The following is a 23,234-nucleotide window of genomic DNA, read 5'->3' on the forward strand; positions in this document are numbered from 1 at the left end:
TGTAGTCTGCCTGTTGATGTATTTTCCGTTTGAACAGTGCACAACATGAAGAGACGGAACACTGGCGGCTTGTCACAATGCCCCCCGCTGACATCACAATAGCGCTGCTGCCTAGAAAGCTAGCTGCTCAGCAGAAGTTTCTCTTTGGGTGGGAGGTGGGCTAGTGGAAGGAGGGGGCAAGCTTTTTTTTTTTTTTTTTTTTCTCGGGTGGTAGGGGGATGATAGGAGAAGGGATGCGGGTGGTGAGATGGGTACAGAGGGCAGGGTTTGGGGCTGGGAAGGGAAGGGAAAAGATTAGGGTTTGGGGATGATGAAAGGGCTTTCTACGGGTAAGGATGGCAAAGGGTGGCAGTGACGGAAAGTCAGGCAACCTGTCCTGTCCGTCTTTTTGTATCATGAATTGAAAAGACTGCAAGGGGGAGGGGAGTTGCTTGCGCCCAAAAGGAGGAGTTATTCAGATTCATTGCAGTGGGCGGCGGCTGCAAAACGCACCATTCTTCTTGTTTTTGCTCTGCAAAGCCGCCTTTTCAAGGGTTGGCTTGGGTGACAAAATGTCTTGTGTAGGCGTGGGTTTGTCTCCCTCTCGCTCTCTCTCCCTAAGATGTGTCCGGCATAGGCCAGGGTGCCACTCGAGGCCCAAACCAATTCTGGTTATCGCTTCTCGGCCTTTTGGCTAAGATCAAGTGTAGTTTGGGAGGGTACTACCTTGGTTGGTGCTGAAAGGTGCCAGGGTATTGCACAACTGCTGGCCTTGGGGGAGTGTGCATCGTAGGATGTCATAGCCCTCTTGTGACGGACAGTTACCTGGGCAACGAGAGGCGGTCACTTTATTATTTTCAAACTCATCCTTCAAAAAAAAAAAAAAATCTGTTCTTATCAGTTTAATATCTGATATGTCCCCTATCTGGGGACCATATATTAAATGGATTTTTAGAACAGGGAGATGGAAAAAGAGCTTGCTCTGTCCACTCCATGCATTGACCTGGTATTGCAGTACCTCCAGGACCGGTGCACCCCTTCTTAACCCAGTTTCCAAAAGCAGAACTCAATTCACCTGATTCATATTAGCCCGATTTAATGAATTGGAAGAAAGCATACGTCTTCATATGCACCTCAATACTTCCTCCTTTTGTTTTTTATCTTTCACACTTTTTACTTTCTTTATTCATCCAAATAGCAAACTCATCACCACTCAACCTGACCAACTCGACTATGTCCCGTGCTGCAGTATCTTGTTCTCTGTCTTATCTAGATCATTTGCAATTGAATGGAATAGATCCCTTTTGGACAAAGTGGATTCACCTGCTGCTGCAGTGACCACAGGTGTGATAAGATCTAGAATTGGCATCTGGTGCGATCTCTCTGCTTCCACTCCAAAGAAAGTTACCTGTTTATTCCTATCATGCATTGGTTTTTGGGGTTTTCTTTGAGCAATGATGATGTCTTGAGTGGGCTGTTGGCTCCCTCACCTGGAGGAAGAGTTTGCTTGCTCTTGGACATTCTAAAAGAGAGGTCATGATAGACATTTAGCTTCTGAACCCAATTGGGGACAGTCATGGGTGATGAATGTTTTGCAACCTGCTGCGCAGCCTGATACCGCAATATAAGGAACGTCAAATACTAAGAATGGGCGGCCTATGAAAGAATTACTACTTTCATTAAGTACACTTAAACGGCTAATTGGGAATAGACAAACTGTAAAAAGCCCTCTGAGAAAGCCCCCCTCTAACCTTTGTTAGTAAGCTTTTCTGTAGTCTGCCTGTTGATGTATTTTCCGTTTGAACAGTGCACAACATGAAGAGACGGAACACTGGCGGCTTGTCACAATGCCCCCCGCTGACATCACAATAGCGCTGCTGCCTAGAAAGCTAGCTGCGCAGCAGAAGTTTCTCTTTGGGTGGGAGGTGGGCTAGTGGAAGGAGGGGGCAAGCTTTATTTTTTTCTCGGGTGGTAGGGGGATGATAGGAGAAGGGATGCGGGTGGTGAGATGGGTACAGAGGGCAGGGTTTGGGGCTGGGAAGGGAAGGGAAAAGATTAGGGTTTGGGGATGATGAAAGGGCTTTCTACGGGTAAGGATGGCAAAGGGTGGCAGTGACGGAAAGTCAGGCAACCTGTCCTGTCCGTCTTTTTGTATCATGAATTGAAAAGACTGCAAGGGGGAGGGGAGTTGCTTGCGCCCAAAAGGAGGAGTTATTCAGATTCATTGCAGTGGGCGGCGGCTGCAAAACGCACCATTCTTCTTGTTTTTGCTCTGCAAAGCAGCCTTTTCAAGGGTTGGCTTGGGTGACAAAATGTCTTGTGTAGGCGTGGGTTTGTCTCCCTCTCGCTCTCTCTCCCTAAGATGTGTCCGGCATAGGCCAGGGTGCCACTCGAGGCCCAAACCAATTCTGGTTATCGCTTCTCGGCCTTTTGGCTAAGATCAAGTGTAGTATCTGTTCTTATCAGTTTAATATCTGATACGTCCCCTATCTGGGGACCATATATTAAATGGATTTTTAGAACAGGGAGATGGAAAAAGAGCTTGCTCTGTCCACTCCACGCATTGACCTGGTATTGCAGTACCTCCAGGACCGGTGCACCCCTTCTTAACCCAGTTTCCAAAAGCAGAACTCAATTCACCTGATTCATATTAGCCCGATTTAATGAATTGGAAGAAAGCATACGTCTTCATATGCACCTCAATACTTCCTCCTTTTGTTTTTTATCTTTCACACTTTTTACTTTCTTTATTCATCCAAATAGCAAACTCATCACCACTCAACCTGACCAACTCGACTATGTCCCGTGCTGCAGTATCTTGTTCTCTGTCTTATCTAGATCATTTGCAATTGAATGGAATAGATCCCTTTTGGACAAAGTGGATTCACCTGCTGCTGCAGTGACCACAGGTGTGATAAGATCTAGAATTGGCATCTGGTGCGATCTCTCCGCTTCCACTCCAAAGAAAGTTACCTGTTTATTCCTATCATGCATTGGTTTTTGGGGTTTTCTTTGAGCAATGATGATGTCTTGAGTGGGCTGTTGGCTCCCTCACCTGGAGGAAGAGTTTGCTTGCTCTTGGACATTCTAAAAGAGAGGTCATGATAGACATTTAGCTTCTGAACCCAATTGGGGACAGTCATGGGTGATGAATGTTTTGCAACCTGCTGCGCAGCCTGATACCGCAATATAAGGAACGTCAAATACTAAGAATGGGCGGCCTATGAAAGAATTACTACTTTCATTAAGTACACTTAAACGGCTAATTGGGAATAGACAAACTGTAAAAAGCCCTCTGAGAAAGCCCCCCTCTAACCTTTGTTAGTAAGCTTTTCTGTAGTCTGCCTGTTGATGTATTTTCCGTTTGAACAGTGCACAACATGAAGAGACGGAACACTGGCGGCTTGTCACAATGCCCCCCGCTGACATCACAATAGCGCTGCTGCCTAGAAAGCTAGCTGCTCAGCAGAAGTTTCTCTTTGGGTGGGAGGTGGGCTAGTGGAAGGAGGGGGCAAGCTTTTTTTTTTTTTTTTTTTCTCGGGTGGTAGGGGGATGATAGGAGAAGGGATGCGGGTGGTGAGATGGGTACAGAGGGCAGGGTTTGGGGCTGGGAAGGGAAGGGAAAAGATTAGGGTTTGGGGATGATGAAAGGGCTTTCTACGGGTAAGGATGGCAAAGGGTGGCAGTGACGGAAAGTCAGGCAACCTGTCCTGTCCGTCTTTTTGTATCATGAATTGAAAAGACTGCAAGGGGGAGGGGAGTTGCTTGCGCCCAAAAGGAGGAGTTATTCAGATTCATTGCAGTGGGCGGCGGCTGCAAAACGCACCATTCTTCTTGTTTTTGCTCTGCAAAGCCGCCTTTTCAAGGGTTGGCTTGGGTGACAAAATGTCTTGTGTAGGCGTGGGTTTGTCTCCCTCTCGCTCTCTCTCCCTAAGATGTGTCCGGCATAGGCCAGGGTGCCACTCGAGGCCCAAACCAATTCTGGTTATCGCTTCTCGGCCTTTTGGCTAAGATCAAGTGTAGTTTGGGAGGGTACTACCTTGGTTGGTGCTGAAAGGTGCCAGGGTATTGCACAACTGCTGGCCTTGGGGGAGTGTGCATCGTAGGATGTCATAGCCCTCTTGTGACGGACAGTTACCTGGGCAACGAGAGGCGGTCACTTTATTATTTTCAAACTCATCCTTCAAAAAAAAAAAAAAATCTGTTCTTATCAGTTTAATATCTGATATGTCCCCTATCTGGGGACCATATATTAAATGGATTTTTAGAACAGGGAGATGGAAAAAGAGCTTGCTCTGTCCACTCCATGCATTGACCTGGTATTGCAGTACCTCCAGGACCGGTGCACCCCTTCTTAACCCAGTTTCCAAAAGCAGAACTCAATTCACCTGATTCATATTAGCCCGATTTAATGAATTGGAAGAAAGCATACGTCTTCATATGCACCTCAATACTTCCTCCTTTTGTTTTTTATCTTTCACACTTTTTACTTTCTTTATTCATCCAAATAGCAAACTCATCACCACTCAACCTGACCAACTCGACTATGTCCCGTGCTGCAGTATCTTGTTCTCTGTCTTATCTAGATCATTTGCAATTGAATGGAATAGATCCCTTTTGGACAAAGTGGATTCACCTGCTGCTGCAGTGACCACAGGTGTGATAAGATCTAGAATTGGCATCTGGTGCGATCTCTCTGCTTCCACTCCAAAGAAAGTTACCTGTTTATTCCTATCATGCATTGGTTTTTGGGGTTTTCTTTGAGCAATGATGATGTCTTGAGTGGGCTGTTGGCTCCCTCACCTGGAGGAAGAGTTTGCTTGCTCTTGGACATTCTAAAAGAGAGGTCATGATAGACATTTAGCTTCTGAACCCAATTGGGGACAGTCATGGGTGATGAATGTTTTGCAACCTGCTGCGCAGCCTGATACCGCAATATAAGGAACGTCAAATACTAAGAATGGGCGGCCTATGAAAGAATTACTACTTTCATTAAGTACACTTAAACGGCTAATTGGGAATAGACAAACTGTAAAAAGCCCTCTGAGAAAGCCCCCCTCTAACCTTTGTTAGTAAGCTTTTCTGTAGTCTGCCTGTTGATGTATTTTCCGTTTGAACAGTGCACAACATGAAGAGACGGAACACTGGCGGCTTGTCACAATGCCCCCCGCTGACATCACAATAGCGCTGCTGCCTAGAAAGCTAGCTGCGCAGCAGAAGTTTCTCTTTGGGTGGGAGGTGGGCTAGTGGAAGGAGGGGGCAAGCTTTATTTTTTTCTCGGGTGGTAGGGGGATGATAGGAGAAGGGATGCGGGTGGTGAGATGGGTACAGAGGGCAGGGTTTGGGGCTGGGAAGGGAAGGGAAAAGATTAGGGTTTGGGGATGATGAAAGGGCTTTCTACGGGTAAGGATGGCAAAGGGTGGCAGTGACGGAAAGTCAGGCAACCTGTCCTGTCCGTCTTTTTGTATCATGAATTGAAAAGACTGCAAGGGGGAGGGGAGTTGCTTGCGCCCAAAAGGAGGAGTTATTCAGATTCATTGCAGTGGGCGGCGGCTGCAAAACGCACCATTCTTCTTGTTTTTGCTCTGCAAAGCAGCCTTTTCAAGGGTTGGCTTGGGTGACAAAATGTCTTGTGTAGGCGTGGGTTTGTCTCCCTCTCGCTCTCTCTCCCTAAGATGTGTCCGGCATAGGCCAGGGTGCCACTCGAGGCCCAAACCAATTCTGGTTATCGCTTCTCGGCCTTTTGGCTAAGATCAAGTGTAGTATCTGTTCTTATCAGTTTAATATCTGATACGTCCCCTATCTGGGGACCATATATTAAATGGATTTTTAGAACAGGGAGATGGAAAAAGAGCTTGCTCTGTCCACTCCACGCATTGACCTGGTATTGCAGTACCTCCAGGACCGGTGCACCCCTTCTTAACCCAGTTTCCAAAAGCAGAACTCAATTCACCTGATTCATATTAGCCCGATTTAATGAATTGGAAGAAAGCATACGTCTTCATATGCACCTCAATACTTCCTCCTTTTGTTTTTTATCTTTCACACTTTTTACTTTCTTTATTCATCCAAATAGCAAACTCATCACCACTCAACCTGACCAACTCGACTATGTCCCGTGCTGCAGTATCTTGTTCTCTGTCTTATCTAGATCATTTGCAATTGAATGGAATAGATCCCTTTTGGACAAAATGGATTCACCTGCTGCTGCAGTGACCACAGGTGTGATAAGATCTAGAATTGGCATCTGGTGCGATCTCTCCGCTTCCACTCCAAAGAAAGTTACCTGTTTATTCCTATCATGCATTGGTTTTTGGGGTTTTCTTTGAGCAATGATGATGTCTTGAGTGGGCTGTTGGCTCCCTCACCTGGAGGAAGAGTTTGCTTGCTCTTGGACATTCTAAAAGAGAGGTCATGATAGACATTTAGCTTCTGAACCCAATTGGGGACAGTCATGGGTGATGAATGTTTTGCAACCTGCTGCGCAGCCTGATACCGCAATATAAGGAACGTCAAATACTAAGAATGGGCGGCCTATGAAAGAATTACTACTTTCATTAAGTACACTTAAACGGCTAATTGGGAATAGACAAACTGTAAAAAGCCCTCTGAGAAAGCCCCCCTCTAACCTTTGTTAGTAAGCTTTTCTGTAGTCTGCCTGTTGATGTATTTTCCGTTTGAACAGTGCACAACATGAAGAGACGGAACACTGGCGGCTTGTCACAATGCCCCCCGCTGACATCACAATAGCGCTGCTGCCTAGAAAGCTAGCTGCGCAGCAGAAGTTTCTCTTTGGGTGGGAGGTGGGCTAGTGGAAGGAGGGGGCAAGCTTTTTTTTTTTTTTTTTTCTCGGGTGGTAGGGGGATGATAGGAGAAGGGATGCGGGTGGTGAGATGGGTACAGAGGGCAGGGTTTGGGGCTGGGAAGGGAAGGGAAAAGATTAGGGTTTGGGGATGATGAAAGGGCTTTCTACGGGTAAGGATGGCAAAGGGTGGCAGTGACGGAAAGTCAGGCAACCTGTCCTGTCCGTCTTTTTGTATCATGAATTGAAAAGACTGCAAGGGGGAGGGGAGTTGCTTGCGCCCAAAAGGAGGAGTTATTCAGATTCATTGCAGTGGGCGGCGGCTGCAAAACGCACCATTCTTCTTGTTTTTGCTCTGCAAAGCAGCCTTTTCAAGGGTTGGCTTGGGTGACAAAATGTCTTGTGTAGGCGTGGGTTTGTCTCCCTCTCGCTCTCTCTCCCTAAGATGTGTCCGGCATAGGCCAGGGTGCCACTCGAGGCCCAAACCAATTCTGGTTATCGCTTCTCGGCCTTTTGGCTAAGATCAAGTGTAGTATCTGTTCTTATCAGTTTAATATCTGATACGTCCCCTATCTGGGGACCATATATTAAATGGATTTTTAGAACAGGGAGATGGAAAAAGAGCTTGCTCTGTCCACTCCACGCATTGACCTGGTATTGCAGTACCTCCAGGACCGGTGCACCCCTTCTTAACCCAGTTTCCAAAAGCAGAACTCAATTCACCTGATTCATATTAGCCCGATTTAATGAATTGGAAGAAAGCATACGTCTTCATATGCACCTCAATACTTCCTCCTTTTGTTTTTTATCTTTCACACTTTTTACTTTCTTTATTCATCCAAATAGCAAACTCATCACCACTCAACCTGACCAACTCGACTATGTCCCGTGCTGCAGTATCTTGTTCTCTGTCTTATCTAGATCATTTGCAATTGAATGGAATAGATCCCTTTTGGACAAAGTGGATTCACCTGCTGCTGCAGTGACCACAGGTGTGATAAGATCTAGAATTGGCATCTGGTGCGATCTCTCCGCTTCCACTCCAAAGAAAGTTACCTGTTTATTCCTATCATGCATTGGTTTTTGGGGTTTTCTTTGAGCAATGATGATGTCTTGAGTGGGCTGTTGGCTCCCTCACCTGGAGGAAGAGTTTGCTTGCTCTTGGACATTCTAAAAGAGAGGTCATGATAGACATTTAGCTTCTGAACCCAATTGGGGACAGTCATGGGTGATGAATGTTTTGCAACCTGCTGCGCAGCCTGATACCGCAATATAAGGAACGTCAAATACTAAGAATGGGCGGCCTATGAAAGAATTACTACTTTCATTAAGTACACTTAAACGGCTAATTGGGAATAGACAAACTGTAAAAAGCCCTCTGAGAAAGCCCCCCTCTAACCTTTGTTAGTAAGCTTTTCTGTAGTCTGCCTGTTGATGTATTTTCCGTTTGAACAGTGCACAACATGAAGAGACGGAACACTGGCGGCTTGTCACAATGCCCCCCGCTGACATCACAATAGCGCTGCTGCCTAGAAAGCTAGCTGCGCAGCAGAAGTTTCTCTTTGGGTGGGAGGTGGGCTAGTGGAAGGAGGGGGCAAGCTTTTTTTTTTTTCTTTTTCTCGGGTGGTAGGGGGATGATAGGAGAAGGGATGCGGGTGGTGAGATGGGTACAGAGGGCAGGGTTTGGGGCTGGGAAGGGAAGGGAAAAGATTAGGGTTTGGGGATGATGAAAGGGCTTTCTACGGGTAAGGATGGCAAAGGGTGGCAGTGACGGTAAGTCAGGCAACCTGTCCTGTCCGTCTTTTTGTATCATGAATTGAAAAGACTGCAAGGGGGAGGGGAGTTGCTTGCGCCCAAAAGGAGGAGTTATTCAGATTCATTGCAGTGGGCGGCGGCTGCAAAACGCACCATTCTTCTTGTTTTTGCTCTGCAAAGCAGCCTTTTCAAGGGTTGGCTTGGGTGACAAAATGTCTTGTGTAGGCGTGGGTTTGTCTCCCTCTCGCTCTCTCTCCCTAAGATGTGTCCGGCATAGGCCAGGGTGCCACTCGAGGCCCAAACCAATTCTGGTTATCGCTTCTCGGCCTTTTGGCTAAGATCAAGTGTAGTATCTGTTCTTATCAGTTTAATATCTGATACGTCCCCTATCTGGGGACCATATATTAAATGGATTTTTGGAACAGGGAGATGGAAAAAGAGCTTGCTCTGTCCACTCCACGCATTGACCTGGTATTGCAGTACCTCCAGGACCGGTGCACCCCTTCTTAACCCAGTTTCCAAAAGCAGAACTCAATTCACCTGATTCATATTAGCCCGATTTAATGAATTGGAAGAAAGCATACGTCTTCATATGCACCTCAATACTTCCTCCTTTTGTTTTTTATCTTTCACACTTTTTACTTTCTTTATTCATCCAAATAGCAAACTCATCACCACTCAACCTGACCAACTCGACTATGTCCCGTGCTGCAGTATCTTGTTCTCTGTCTTATCTAGATCATTTGCAATTGAATGGAATAGATCCCTTTTGGACAAAGTGGATTCACCTGCTGCTGCAGTGACCACAGGTGTGATAAGATCTAGAATTGGCATCTGGTGCGATCTCTCCGCTTCCACTCCAAAGAAAGTTACCTGTTTATTCCTATCATGCATTGGTTTTTGGGGTTTTCTTTGAGCAATGATGATGTCTTGAGTGGGCTGTTGGCTCCCTCACCTGGAGGAAGAGTTTGCTTGCTCTTGGACATTCTAAAAGAGAGGTCATGATAGACATTTAGCTTCTGAACCCAATTGGGGACAGTCATGGGTGATGAATGTTTTGCAACCTGCTGCGCAGCCTGATACCGCAATATAAGGAACGTCAAATACTAAGAATGGGCGGCCTATGAAAGAATTACTACTTTCATTAAGTACACTTAAACGGCTAATTGGGAATAGACAAACTGTAAAAAGCCCTCTGAGAAAGCCCCCCTCTAACCTTTGTTAGTAAGCTTTTCTGTAGTCTGCCTGTTGATGTATTTTCCGTTTGAACAGTGCACAACATGAAGAGACGGAACACTGGCGGCTTGTCACAATGCCCCCCGCTGACATCACAATAGCGCTGCTGCCTAGAAAGCTAGCTGTGCAGCAGAAGTTTCTCTTTGGGTGGGAGGTGGGCTAGTGGAAGGAGGGGGCAAGCTTTTTTTTTTTTTTTTTTCTCGGGTGGTAGGGGGATGATAGGAGAAGGGATGCGGGTGGTGAGATGGGTACAGAGGGCAGGGTTTGGGGCTGGGAAGGGAAGGGAAAAGATTAGGGTTTGGGGATGATGAAAGGGCTTTCTACGGGTAAGGATGGCAAAGGGTGGCAGTGACGGAAAGTCAGGCAACCTGTCCTGTCCGTCTTTTTGTATCATGAATTGAAAAGACTGCAAGGGGGAGGGGAGTTGCTTGCGCCCAAAAGGAGGAGTTATTCAGATTCATTGCAGTGGGCGGCGGCTGCAAAACGCACCATTCTTCTTGTTTTTGCTCTGCAAAGCAGCCTTTTCAAGGGTTGGCTTGGGTGACAAAATGTCTTGTGTAGGCGTGGGTTTGTCTCCCTCTCGCTCTCTCTCCCTAAGATGTGTCCGGCATAGGCCAGGGTGCCACTCGAGGCCCAAACCAATTCTGGTTATCGCTTCTCGGCCTTTTGGCTAAGATCAAGTGTAGTATCTGTTCTTATCAGTTTAATATCTGATACGTCCCCTATCTGGGGACCATATATTAAATGGATTTTTGGAACAGGGAGATGGAAAAAGAGCTTGCTCTGTCCACTCCACGCATTGACCTGGTATTGCAGTACCTCCAGGACCGGTGCACCCCTTCTTAACCCAGTTTCCAAAAGCAGAACTCAATTCACCTGATTCATATTAGCCCGATTTAATGAATTGGAAGAAAGCATACGTCTTCATATGCACCTCAATACTTCCTCCTTTTGTTTTTTATCTTTCACACTTTTTACTTTCTTTATTCATCCAAATAGCAAACTCATCACCACTCAACCTGACCAACTCGACTATGTCCCGTGCTGCAGTATCTTGTTCTCTGTCTTATCTAGATCATTTGCAATTGAATGGAATAGATCCCTTTTGGACAAAGTGGATTCACCTGCTGCTGCAGTGACCACAGGTGTGATAAGATCTAGAATTGGCATCTGGTGCGATCTCTCCGCTTCCACTCCAAAGAAAGTTACCTGTTTATTCCTATCATGCATTGGTTTTTGGGGTTTTCTTTGAGCAATGATGATGTCTTGAGTGGGCTGTTGGCTCCCTCACCTGGAGGAAGAGTTTGCTTGCTCTTGGACATTCTAAAAGAGAGGTCATGATAGACATTTAGCTTCTGAACCCAATTGGGGACAGTCATGGGTGATGAATGTTTTGCAACCTGCTGCGCAGCCTGATACCGCAATATAAGGAACGTCAAATACTAAGAATGGGCGGCCTATGAAAGAATTACTACTTTCATTAAGTACACTTAAACGGCTAATTGGGAATAGACAAACTGTAAAAAGCCCTCTGAGAAAGCCCCCCTCTAACCTTTGTTAGTAAGCTTTTCTGTAGTCTGCCTGTTGATGTATTTTCCGTTTGAACAGTGCACAACATGAAGAGACGGAACACTGGCGGCTTGTCACAATGCCCCCCGCTGACATCACAATAGCGCTGCTGCCTAGAAAGCTAGCTGTGCAGCAGAAGTTTCTCTTTGGGTGGGAGGTGGGCTAGTGGAAGGAGGGGGCAAGCTTTTTTTTTTTTTTTTTTCTCGGGTGGTAGGGGGATGATAGGAGAAGGGATGCGGGTGGTGAGATGGGTACAGAGGGCAGGGTTTGGGGCTGGGAAGGGAAGGGAAAAGATTAGGGTTTGGGGATGATGAAAGGGCTTTCTACGGGTAAGGATGGCAAAGGGTGGCAGTGACGGAAAGTCAGGCAACCTGTCCTGTCCGTCTTTTTGTATCATGAATTGAAAAGACTGCAAGGGGGAGGGGAGTTGCTTGCGCCCAAAAGGAGGAGTTATTCAGATTCATTGCAGTGGGCGGCGGCTGCAAAACGCACCATTCTTCTTGTTTTTGCTCTGCAAAGCAGCCTTTTCAAGGGTTGGCTTGGGTGACAAAATGTCTTGTGTAGGCGTGGGTTTGTCTCCCTCTCGCTCTCTCTCCCTAAGATGTGTCCGGCATAGGCCAGGGTGCCACTCGAGGCCCAAACCAATTCTGGTTATCGCTTCTCGGCCTTTTGGCTAAGATCAAGTGTAGTGTTGTTCGAAGAGGTGGTTTAAGCTCCAGGCCACCTTAGTACAATGATACAATGCACACTGGAAGGTTGCGCTTGCTAGTACTCTGGGTGGATAGTATATTCATCTTGTGGAAAAAATGGCCCTACCAGGATCGAGGCTATTAGACTGAGTAAGGGTGGGGGGCTATGGTACAACGTGCCCCAGGACTGACGACCCTGGAGTGAGTCTGAGCTTGCTGGCTTGGGACCCCGGCAAGCCTTGGGCTCTGTAGCATACCGTACCTTGCCTTTTCATACTTTTTGAGCATATTACCCTATCCCGGCCTTTTGGCTAGGAAGGGAAATTTTTATAATCCCGGTCGGAGGTCTGGTCAGCTTTGGGCTGAGAAACTAACACCCGGTTGGAGGTCCGGGTCAGCTTCGGCTGGGAAACCAACACCCGGTTGGAGGTCTGGGTCAGCTTCGGCTGAGAAACCAACACCCGGTTGGAGGTCCGGTTAGCCTTGGGCTGAGAAACCAACACCGGTTGACGGTCCGGGCAGTTTCGGCTGCGAAACCAACAACTAGTAGCTCTCTACTCCACTTGGGTAAGATGCCTGGGTGGACGCTGGGAGCAACGACAAGGCTCAACCAGGCTTCGGCTTGGGGGAGCACCGAAGATCCCTGACCCTTGCTGTGGCCTTCTGGCTCGGAGGGACGGGGTTGATTTTTGGGGACCCTCTCCTCACGGTGGGGTCCACACGAATCCTAGCCTTTGCACTGTTTTTGGTGTGACTTCGGTCATGCATTTTTTGCGGTGCTTTGGAAAGCTTCATTAAATCAAAAATCTGTTCTTATCAGTTTAATATCTGATACGTCCCCTATCTGGGGACCATATATTAAATGGATTTTTAGAACAGGGAGATGGAAAAAGAGCTTGCTCTGTCCACTCCACGCATTGACCTGGTATTGCAGTACCTCCAGGACCGGTGCACCCCTTCTTAACCCAGTTTCCAAAAGCAGAACTCAATTCACCTGATTCATATTAGCCCGATTTAATGAATTGGAAGAAAGCATACGTCTTCATATGCACCTCAATACTTCCTCCTTTTGTTTTTTATCTTTCACACTTTTTACTTTCTTTATTCATCCAAATAGCAAACTCATCACCACTCAACCTGACCAACTCGACTATGTCCCGTGCTGCAGTATCTTGTTCTCTGTCTTATCTAGATCATTTGCAATTGAATGGAATAGATCCCTTTTGGACAAAGTGGATTCACCTGCTGCTGCAGTGACCACAGGTGTGATAAGATCTAGAATTGGCATCTGGTGCGATCTCTCCGCTTCCACTCCAAAGAAAGTTACCTGTTTATTCCTATCATGCATTGGTTTTTGGGGTTTTCTTTGAGCAATGATGATGTCTTGAGTGGGCTGTTGGCTCCCTCACCTGGAGGAAGAGTTTGCTTGCTCTTGGACATTCTAAAAGAGAGGTCATGATAGACATTTAGCTTCTGAACCCAATTGGGGACAGTCATGGGTGATGAATGTTTTGCAACCTGCTGCGCAGCCTGATACCGCAATATAAGGAACGTCAAATACTAAGAATGGGCGGCCTATGAAAGAATTACTACTTTCATTAAGTACACTTAAACGGCTAATTGGGAATAGACAAACTGTAAAAAGCCCTCTGAGAATGCCCCCTCTAACCTTTGTTAGTAAGCTTTTCTGTAGTCTGCCTGTTGATGTATTTTCCGTTTGAACAGTGCACAACATGAAGAGACGGAACACTGGCGGCTTGTCACAATGCCCCCCGCTGACATCACAATAGCGCTGCTGCCTAGAAAGCTAGCTGCGCAGCAGAAGTTTCTCTTTGGGTGGGAGGTGGGCTAGTGGAAGGAGGGGGCAAGCTTTTTTTTTTTTTTTTTCTCGGGTGGTAGGGGGATGATAGGAGAAGGGATGCGGGTGGTGAGATGGGTACAGAGGGCAGGGTTTGGGGCTGGGAAGGGAAGGGAAAAGATTAGGGTTTGGGGATGATGAAAGGGCTTTCTACGGGTAAGGATGGCAAAGGGTGGCAGTGACGGAAAGTCAGGCAACCTGTCCTGTCCGTCTTTTTGTATCATGAATTGAAAAGACTGCAAGGGGGAGGGGAGTTGCTTGCGCCCAAAAGGAGGAGTTATTCAGATTCATTGCAGTGGGCGGCGGCTGCAAAACGCACCATTCTTCTTGTTTTTGCTCTGCAAAGCAGCCTTTTCAAGGGTTGGCTTGGGTGACAAAATGTCTTGTGTAGGCGTGGGTTTGTCTCCCTCTCGCTCTCTCTCCCTAAGATGTGTCCGGCATAGGCCAGGGTGCCACTCGAGGCCCAAACCAATTCTGGTTATCGCTTCTCGGCCTTTTGGCTAAGATCAAGTGTAGTCCCTTTATTGGGTTTGCCTTGGTCTTGGCTGGGAGGGGCCCGGGCTTGCACAACCGCCGGCCTCGGGGATTGTTGCGCCTTTTGGTGCTTACGTCCCCTTGTGGCTGGTGGTTCCTGGGCTCGGGAGGCGATCACCCAGGCACTGCGCTTTTGTGTGGTGGCCTGCTGGCCTTCGGGGCTACCTTGATTCTGAAAATTGCGGATGAAATCTCATCTGTTCTTATCAGTTTAATATCTGATACGTCCCCTATCTGGGGACCATATATTAAATGGATTTTTAGAACAGGGAGATGGAAAAAGAGCTTGCTCTGTCCACTCCACGCATTGACCTGGTATTGCAGTACCTCCAGGACCGGTGCACCCCTTCTTAACCCAGTTTCCAAAAGCAGAACTCAATTCACCTGATTCATATTAGCCCGATTTAATGAATTGGAAGAAAGCATACGTCTTCATATGCACCTCAATACTTCCTCCTTTTGTTTTTTATCTTTCACACTTTTTACTTTCTTTATTCATCCAAATAGCAAACTCATCACCACTCAACCTGACCAACTCGACTATGTCCCGTGCTGCAGTATCTTGTTCTCTGTCTTATCTAGATCATTTGCAATTGAATGGAATAGATCCCTTTTGGACAAAGTGGATTCACCTGCTGCTGCAGTGACCACAGGTGTGATAAGATCTAGAATTGGCATCTGGTGCGATCTCTCCGCTTCCACTCCAAAGAAAGTTACCTGTTTATTCCTATCATGCATTGGTTTTTGGGGTTTTCTTTGAGCAATGATGATGTCTTGAGTGGGCTGTTGGCTCCCTCACCTGGAGGAAGAGTTTGCTTGCTCTTGGACATTCTAAAAGAGAGGTCATGATAGACATTTAGCTTCTGAACCCAATTGGGGACAGTCATGGGTGATGAATGTTTTGCAACCTGCTGCGCAGCCTGATACCGCAATATAAGGAACGTCAAATACTAAGAATGGGCGGCCTATGAAAGAATTACTACTTTCATTAAGTACACTTAAACGGCTAATTGGGAATAGACAAACTGTAAAAAGCCCTCTGAGAAAGCCCCCCTCTAACCTTTGTTAGTAAGCTTTTCTGTAGTCTGCCTGTTGATGTATTTTCCGTTTGAACAGTGCACAACATGAAGAGACGGAACACTGGCGGCTTGTCACAATGCCCCCCGCTGACATCACAATAGCGCTGCTGCCTAGAAAGCTAGCTGCGCAGCAGAAGTTTCTCTTTGGGTGGGAGGTGGGCTAGTGGAAGGAGGGGGCAAGCTTTTTTTTTTTTTTTTTTCTCGGGTGGTAGGGGGTTGATAGGAGAAGGGATGCGGGTGGTGAGATGGGTACAGAGGGCAGGGTTTGGGGCTGGGAAGGGAAGGGAAAAGATTAGGGTTTGGGGATGATGAAAGGGCTTTCTACGGGTAAGGATGGCAAAGGGTGGCAGTGACGGAAAGTCAGGCAACCTGTCCTGTCCGTCTTTTTGTATCATGAATTGAAAAGACTGCAAGGGGGAGGGGAGTTGCTTGCGCCCAAAAGGAGGAGTTATTCAGATTCATTGCAGTGGGCGGCGGCTGCAAAACGCACCATTCTTCTTGTTTTTGCTCTGCAAAGCAGCCTTTTCAAGGGTTGGCTTGGGTGACAAAATGTCTTGTGTAGGCGTGGGTTTGTCTCCCTCTCGCTCTCTCTCCCTAAGATGTGTCCGGCATAGGCCAGGGTGCCACTCGAGGCCCAAACCAATTCTGGTTATCGCTTCTCGGCCTTTTGGCTAAGATCAAGTGTCTTGCCAGAAGGTTCCCAATTGCTACCCTTGGCCTTGTAGCTTAAATGGCTACATGCTGCTATTGGGGGTAGTGAGCAGGAAACGAGAAGGCGACGCCTTTTGGCTAGGATCGTGTGTCTTAGCGGGAGGTCCTCAATTGCTACCCTTGGCCTTGTAGCTTAAATGGCTACATGCTGCTATTGGGGGTAGTGAGCGAGGTTGTTAACCCTTGGTGATCCAGGAGGTGTTTTGAAGATGGGCGCCACCGTCCGTTTTGCTGGGACCGGGGATACCCGGGTCCGTTTTGGTTTCCGTATTGATGTCGCAGAGGAAAAGTTGCAGCATTTCCATCTGGAATACTTGGTGAACAAAGTTCTATATGACATCCTGGATGTGAAGAAGAATGAGATCGTTTGTCTTCAGGAGTTCAGACGCAGTGGACGGTATGTGCTTGTCCTTTCCCATATTGGCGCTTGCCAGAATCTTTATCGGTCCTTGTTAATGAATACTACTAACTCTTTGCTGAGTGGACTTGACTTTACCCTGCTTTATTCTAAGGGCGATGTTCCTTTAGTGGTGTTTATGCACAACCCTTTTGTTAATGTGGCAGAAATCACAGACTTCCTGATGAAGCATTGCAGCTATGTTCAGTACTCACACAAAATTACCAACAAGGAGGGACTCTGGACAGGCAAGCATAAATATTTTGTGCGTTTTGGGGTGGACCCTCAGGGCCCTGGGGGTTTCCGCCACCCTCCCTCTACTTTTCATATTGGGAAAGATTCTGGTTACCTGTTCTACCCAGATGCCCCTTATTTTTGCCGGAAATGTAATGTTTTTGGTCACACTCAGGATAAGTGTCCTTATGAAGCAACCTGTAGGAAATGTAACCAGGTGGGGCACATGGCTAGGGATTGCAGCAACCCCATTGTTTGCAATGCTTGTGGAGAAGTCGGGCATGCCTATCGGGACTGCAGGAACCGCACTAAGACCAGGCTATACGCTCAGGTGGTCGCAGCGGCCCCTGTAGCTCCTGTTAAGGCTGCACCAGCTGCTAGTCACCCTGTTGCTGTTTCTGCTAATGACCCTGTTCTTCTCCCTGTTACTACTGCTCAGGATTTGGATAAAGCTCCTGCAGTCTCTCCATGTCCACCTGATCAAGGAATGGAGGTCTCCGAGCTGGAAGCTGACCTCCCTTGTCACTCTGCTGCCTGTGGCGAGGGGGAAATCGAGGAGGATTTGAGCAAGTCCCCTGCGCTGTCATGGGGTACAACAAAGTCTCTGGTGAGCAAAGATGTTAGTTCAGCTGGGCAGGGGGATTTTTCTGCTTCAGCTGCAGTCAGGTCATCGGAGGAGGGGGAGTTTATGGCTGCTAAGAAATTAAAGCTTGCAGACAAGGGGTGGAGCACTGTCAGTACTGCAAGTGCAAGCCCTTTGAGTGATCGGGTCTACCCTGACATTAGCTTTTCCCCTGGAGTTGATGATTTTTTTGGGGAGGTTGCAGACACTCACTGCTTTGTGTCTCCCTGCCAGCCTCCAGAAGGAGAAGGTTGAGGCGAAGATGGCCAGCTTACGGTTACCTGGTTAAACTAGTAAGAACATGGCTCCCAAAACTACATGTAATGTCCTATCCTTGAATGTGAGACAAATTAAATCCAGAGGAAGAAGAGCTACTATCCTCAAATATGTTTCTAAAATAGGTGCAGATATCTTTTGTTTGCAGGAGTGCGGACTGTTTGATGCTCCTACGGATCAAGATTGGCCTCATGGACAACACATTTGGTCTGGTTCGTCTGTAAATAAAAATGATGGTGTGGGGATTCTGTTGGGTAACAAGGACTTTTCTTTTGATAGTTATACAGTAGTGGAGGTGGGGAGATGTATCATTGCAATTATTAACTATAGAGGGTGGCGGGTTAGGATTGTTAATGTATATTGTCCTACGAGAAAAGAAGATCGTTTAGCTCTGTTAGAGAAAGTTGGTTTATTTTTGCCAGGAAAACTGCCTACTATTTTTGTTGGGGATTTTAATTGTACGACGGAAGGTAATATGGATGTAACCGGGAAAAAGCTGTTACATATCATTTCTGATTTTTCTTTCTCAGATGCCGCTGTTGTAAAACTGGGCAATCCACCACCACCTACGTACAAGGCGGACAGAGGAGGTATAGAATCACGGATTGACCGTATGTTTTTTTCTAAAAATATTGAGTGTGTAAGGTTTGAACAGTGTGCGGTTCCTTTTTCGGACCACGAATGTTTGAAGGGTGTGTTCAGAGGGGATGGTGGACCTGTAAAGAGGGGTGCTGTATGGAAGTTAAATGTGAGATTGCTAGAGGATGCAAAAGTGATGAAAGAGTTTAAAGAAGAGTACCGAAGATGGGGGTACTACAAAAACAGGTTTGCAAGTGTGTTAGAGTGGTGGGATTGGGTTAAAGGGGAGATTAAAACTTTTTTTAGGAAATGGGGCTACAAAAAAGCTACCATGTATCGTAATAAATTTAAAGATGTGAATACTCGGATTGATTGGCTACAAAAGTGTAGTAGGTCTGGGATTGATGTAAGTGATTCGTTGGTGGAGGCAAAAAATGAGTTGAAATGTCTGATTGAGAAAAAGGGTAAGGAAATTATCTATAGGACGAAAGTTGAACATTTGGACAAGAATGAGAAATGTACCAGATATTTCTTTAAAAAAATGAATGGGAAGAAAGTAGATATGGATGTGATTGTGGATGAGAATGATGTTCCTGTGACTGGTGAAAGTGTGATTGACGAGGTGCAAGCCTTTTACAGCAGACTGTATGGAGAGAAGTGGATTGATTCTGGTCTAATGACTGAAGTGTTGGCTAGCATGGAGTGTAGACTAGGCAAGGATGAGTGTGAGGATTTGTGTGATGAGGTGGTTCTGGATGAAGTGAGAAAGGTTGTGTTTAGTGCACAAAAGAATAAAACTCCTGGAAAGGATGGCTTGCCAATTGAGCTATATGTGAAAGCATGGGAGTGTATGGGCACGGATCTGACGGAGATATGTAAGTATATGTGGGAAACTGGTATGCTGTGTGACTCTATGAAAGAAGGGGTAGTGGTACTTATCCATAAGAAGGGGGAAAAGAGTAAATTGGGGAATTGGAGGCCTATTACGCTTCTGAATTCTGATTATAAGGTTTTCAGTAAACTATTAGCTAATCGTATGCGTGAAGTGCTTGGGAAGGTTGTAAAGGATGATCAAGTGTGTGCTGTGCCTGGAAGGAGCATCAGTGATAACTTGTTGTTGTTGAGGGATGTTATTGGTGACTGTAAGACTAGAAAGCAGAAGTGCATGTTGTTGGCTCTTGACTTTGAGAAAGCGTTTGATAGGGTGTCGCATGTTTTTATGTTTGAGGTCTTGAATAGTATGGGTTTTCCTAAGAAGTTCTTGGATGGTGTGAGATGTCTGTATGGTGGTGTGACAAGTGAATTCTTAGTGAATGGATGTTTGAGTGGGAAAGTACAGATCAAGTCAGGTGTCCGTCAGGGGTGTCCAATGTCCCCTGTTTTATTTGTCAGTGTGATTGAGCCTTTGTTATGTATGATCAGGCGTGAGAAACTGATAAGAGGGATGTTAATACCTGGTAGTGGCGGTAAGAATGTGAAGGTGCTTGGCTATATGGATGATGTAGTGATAGTGAGTGAGAGTATTGCGTCTATGACTAGAGTAAAGCTGTTGTTGGATTTCTTCTGTGGCGCGTCTGCTTTTAAAGTCAACTGGAATAAATGTTGTTTTAAGTGTTTTGGTGATAGTAGTGTTCAGATGGACGGAGTGACAAGTGTGGATGGTCCAATCAAAGTGCTGGGTGTGTTGTTTAATGATGATCTGAGAGGTATGGAGAGATGGGAAGAATGTGGATTGCGGATTGAGAGGAAACTGAATTTCTGGAGAATGCGTGATCTGACATTGAATGGTAAAGTTTTGATTATTAAGGCCGTGGTGCTGCCGATTCTCCTTTATATCTCTGGGGTCTTCCCATCCCCATATAAAAAGATAAAAAGAGTAGAGAAACTGATTTTTACCTTTTTTTGGGGGAGCAAAATGGAAAAATTAAAAAGAGAGCATTTATACAAGGCCTGTCATTATGGGGGTTTAAACTTTCCAAATATTGAAATCTTTCTTAGTCTTCATTATATTAAGACGGTAGTAATCCTAATGGGAAAGAACAATAAAGGGGCCTACATGGTGAGGTATATGGCGGGCTGGATGCTGTATGGCTTGTGTTGGGTAAAAAGGGATTCGCGTGTGCCTGTGTCGTTCAAGTGTCCAGGCTGGTACGACATAATTGAGAGGTTTATTAGAAACAATGATTTGCTGGCTGTACCTATGAGTGAGTTCAGAGCAGCGAAGAGAGTGATGAAAAGGCTGAGAGCGAATGAGGTAGAATGTAATATTAATGATTTGAGAGGGAATGATGTGTCAGATGCATGGAAGAAACTGAGTACACCGGGTATGTCTAATAAGCAGAGGGATGTTGTGTGGTTGGCATTGCATGATATATTGCCTGTGAGAGATGTGCAGAAGAGAAGGGACCTGATTAGAACGGATGTGTGTCCACGGGAGGGATGTGGTGCCCGTGAAACCGTGAGACATGTCATGTGGGACTGTGATTACGCCTATAGTGTGTGGAAATGTGTAGGAGGCCTGTGTAAGGGGCTGGCTGGTGTGAACCATATTAATTGGAGGGTGGCTATGTTTGGCATTGGCGCATGTGGGAGTGTCAAAGAGAGGATTTTGTGGCTTATCATGGCTTGTGTGATGGAAAGCTTATGGGATGTCAGAAATTTGGGACTTTTTAAAAGGAAGGTGGTTCCTATTAACGACTGTGTAAGATTAATTCTTTCCAGACTTTATGTTATTTACCAATGGGATAAGAGTAGAGGTGGTGGTGGATTGGACGCTGAAGGCATATGGAAGGTTTTAAAGTGGCATTATTTGGTGAAGTATCAATAAGAGGTAAATTCTCTGTTTTTCAGTATTTTCTTTTTTTTTTGTGATACTTTCTTTGGATATGTACTGCAATACTTTTTGGAAAATTAAAAAAAAGAATATAACCATTGTGATGAATTTGGATAAACAGCAAAGTTGTAAACTTGATATTGTTGTTTTTAACTAACCTGAATGGTTTTAAAAAAAAAAAAAAAAATCTGTTCTTATCAGTTTAATATCTGATACGTCCCCTATCTGGGGACCATATATTAAATGGATTTTTAGAACAGGGAGATGGAAAAAGAGCTTGCTCTGTCCACTCCACGCATTGACCTGGTATTGCAGTACCTCCAGGACCGGTGCACCCCTTCTTAACCCAGTTTCCAAAAGCAGAACTCAATTCACCTGATTCATATTAGCCCGATTTAATGAATTGGAAGAAAGCATACGTCTTCATATGCACCTCAATACTTCCTCCTTTTGTTTTTTATCTTTCACACTTTTTACTTTCTTTATTCATCCAAATAGCAAACTCATCACCACTCAACCTGACCAACTCGACTATGTCCCGTGCTGCAGTATCTTGTTCTCTGTCTTATCTAGATCATTTGCAATTGAATGGAATAGATCCCTTTTGGACAAAGTGGATTCACCTGCTGCTGCAGTGACCACAGGTGTGATAAGATCTAGAATTGGCATCTGGTGCGATCTCTCCGCTTCCACTCCAAAGAAAGTTACCTGTTTATTCCTATCATGCATTGGTTTTTGGGGTTTTCTTTGAGCAATGATGATGTCTTGAGTGGGCTGTTGGCTCCCTCACCTGGAGGAAGAGTTTGCTTGCTCTTGGACATTCTAAAAGAGAGGTCATGATAGACATTTAGCTTCTGAACCCAATTGGGGACAGTCATGGGTGATGAATGTTTTGCAACCTGCTGCGCAGCCTGATACCGCAATATAAGGAACGTCAAATACTAAGAATGGGCGGCCTATGAAAGAATTACTACTTTCATTAAGTACACTTAAACGGCTAATTGGGAATAGACAAACTGTAAAAAGCCCTCTGAGAAAGCCCCCCTCTAACCTTTGTTAGTAAGCTTTTCTGTAGTCTGCCTGTTGATGTATTTTCCGTTTGAACAGTGCACAACATGAAGAGACGGAACACTGGCGGCTTGTCACAATGCCCCCCGCTGACATCACAATAGCGCTGCTGCCTAGAAAGCTAGCTGCGCAGCAGAAGTTTCTCTTTGGGTGGGAGGTGGGCTAGTGGAAGGAGGGGGCAAGCTTTTTTTTTTTTTTTTTTCTCGGGTGGTAGGGGGATGATAGGAGAAGGGATGCGGGTGGTGAGATGGGTACAGAGGGCAGGGTTTGGGGCTGGGAAGGGAAAAGATTAGGGTTTGGGGATGATGAAAGGGCTTTCTACGGGTAAGGATGGCAAAGGGTGGCAGTGACGGAAAGTCAGGCAACCTGTCCTGTCCGTCTTTTTGTATCATGAATTGAAAAGACTGCAAGGGGGAGGGGAGTTGCTTGCGCCCAAAAGGAGGAGTTATTCAGATTCATTGCAGTGGGCGGCGGCTGCAAAACGCACCATTCTTCTTGTTTTTGCTCTGCAAAGCAGCCTTTTCAAGGGTTGGCTTGGGTGACAAAATGTCTTGTGTAGGCGTGGGTTTGTCTCCCTCTCGCTCTCTCTCCCTAAGATGTGTCCGGCATAGGCCAGGGTGCCACTCGAGGCCCAAACCAATTCTGGTTATCGCTTCTCGGCCTTTTGGCTAAGATCAAGTGTAGTATCTGTTCTTATCAGTTTAATATCTGATACGTCCCCTATCTGGGGACCATATATTAAATGGATTTTTAGAACAGGGAGATGGAAAAAGAGCTTGCTCTGTCCACTCCACGCATTGACCTGGTATTGCAGTACCTCCAGGACCGGTGCACCCCTTCTTAACCCAGTTTCCAAAAGCAGAACTCAATTCACCTGATTCATATTAGCCCGATTTAATGAATTGGAAGAAAGCATACGTCTTCATATGCACCTCAATACTTCCTCCTTTTGTTTTTTATCTTTCACACTTTTTACTTTCTTTATTCATCCAAATAGCAAACTCATCACCACT

General features: G+C 46.0%; 10 non-coding genes and 1 pseudogene across 10 annotated transcripts; all 11 read left to right on the forward strand.

The window, feature by feature from the left end:
* The first annotated feature begins 829 nt into the window (after positions 1-829).
* LOC142253423 (U2 spliceosomal RNA) lies at positions 830-1,019 on the forward strand. Its single transcript, XR_012726706.1, has one exon. It is a non-coding gene; the product is annotated as a U2 spliceosomal RNA (small nuclear RNA).
* Positions 1,020-2,393: 1,374 nt separating this feature from the next.
* Positions 2,394-2,584, forward strand: LOC142252483 (U2 spliceosomal RNA). The gene has a single exon (XR_012725858.1). It is a non-coding gene; the product is annotated as a U2 spliceosomal RNA (small nuclear RNA).
* A 1,558-nt stretch (positions 2,585-4,142) lies between these two features.
* LOC142253426 (U2 spliceosomal RNA) lies at positions 4,143-4,332 on the forward strand. Its single transcript, XR_012726708.1, has one exon. It is a non-coding gene; the product is annotated as a U2 spliceosomal RNA (small nuclear RNA).
* A 1,374-nt stretch (positions 4,333-5,706) lies between these two features.
* On the forward strand, positions 5,707-5,897 carry LOC142252484 (U2 spliceosomal RNA). Its single transcript, XR_012725859.1, has one exon. It is a non-coding gene; the product is annotated as a U2 spliceosomal RNA (small nuclear RNA).
* A 1,381-nt stretch (positions 5,898-7,278) lies between these two features.
* On the forward strand, positions 7,279-7,469 carry LOC142252485 (U2 spliceosomal RNA). The gene has a single exon (XR_012725860.1). It is a non-coding gene; the product is annotated as a U2 spliceosomal RNA (small nuclear RNA).
* Positions 7,470-8,850: 1,381 nt separating this feature from the next.
* LOC142253925 (U2 spliceosomal RNA) lies at positions 8,851-9,041 on the forward strand. The gene has a single exon (XR_012726954.1). It is a non-coding gene; the product is annotated as a U2 spliceosomal RNA (small nuclear RNA).
* Positions 9,042-10,422: 1,381 nt separating this feature from the next.
* On the forward strand, positions 10,423-10,613 carry LOC142253936 (U2 spliceosomal RNA). The gene has a single exon (XR_012726965.1). It is a non-coding gene; the product is annotated as a U2 spliceosomal RNA (small nuclear RNA).
* Positions 10,614-12,796: 2,183 nt separating this feature from the next.
* Positions 12,797-12,989, forward strand: LOC142253103 (U2 spliceosomal RNA). Its single transcript, XR_012726423.1, has one exon. It is a non-coding gene; the product is annotated as a U2 spliceosomal RNA (small nuclear RNA).
* Positions 12,990-14,587: 1,598 nt separating this feature from the next.
* On the forward strand, positions 14,588-14,771 carry LOC142253379 (U2 spliceosomal RNA). Its single transcript, XR_012726673.1, has one exon. It is a non-coding gene; the product is annotated as a U2 spliceosomal RNA (small nuclear RNA).
* A 6,521-nt stretch (positions 14,772-21,292) lies between these two features.
* Positions 21,293-21,493, forward strand: LOC142253372 (U2 spliceosomal RNA; annotated as a pseudogene).
* Positions 21,494-22,869: 1,376 nt separating this feature from the next.
* On the forward strand, positions 22,870-23,060 carry LOC142252486 (U2 spliceosomal RNA). Its single transcript, XR_012725861.1, has one exon. It is a non-coding gene; the product is annotated as a U2 spliceosomal RNA (small nuclear RNA).
* Positions 23,061-23,234: the final 174 nt, after the last annotated feature.

This window comes from Anomaloglossus baeobatrachus, chromosome 9, assembly GCF_048569485.1.
Source record: "Anomaloglossus baeobatrachus isolate aAnoBae1 chromosome 9, aAnoBae1.hap1, whole genome shotgun sequence".
Lineage (NCBI taxonomy): Eukaryota > Metazoa > Chordata > Amphibia > Anura > Aromobatidae > Anomaloglossus > Anomaloglossus baeobatrachus.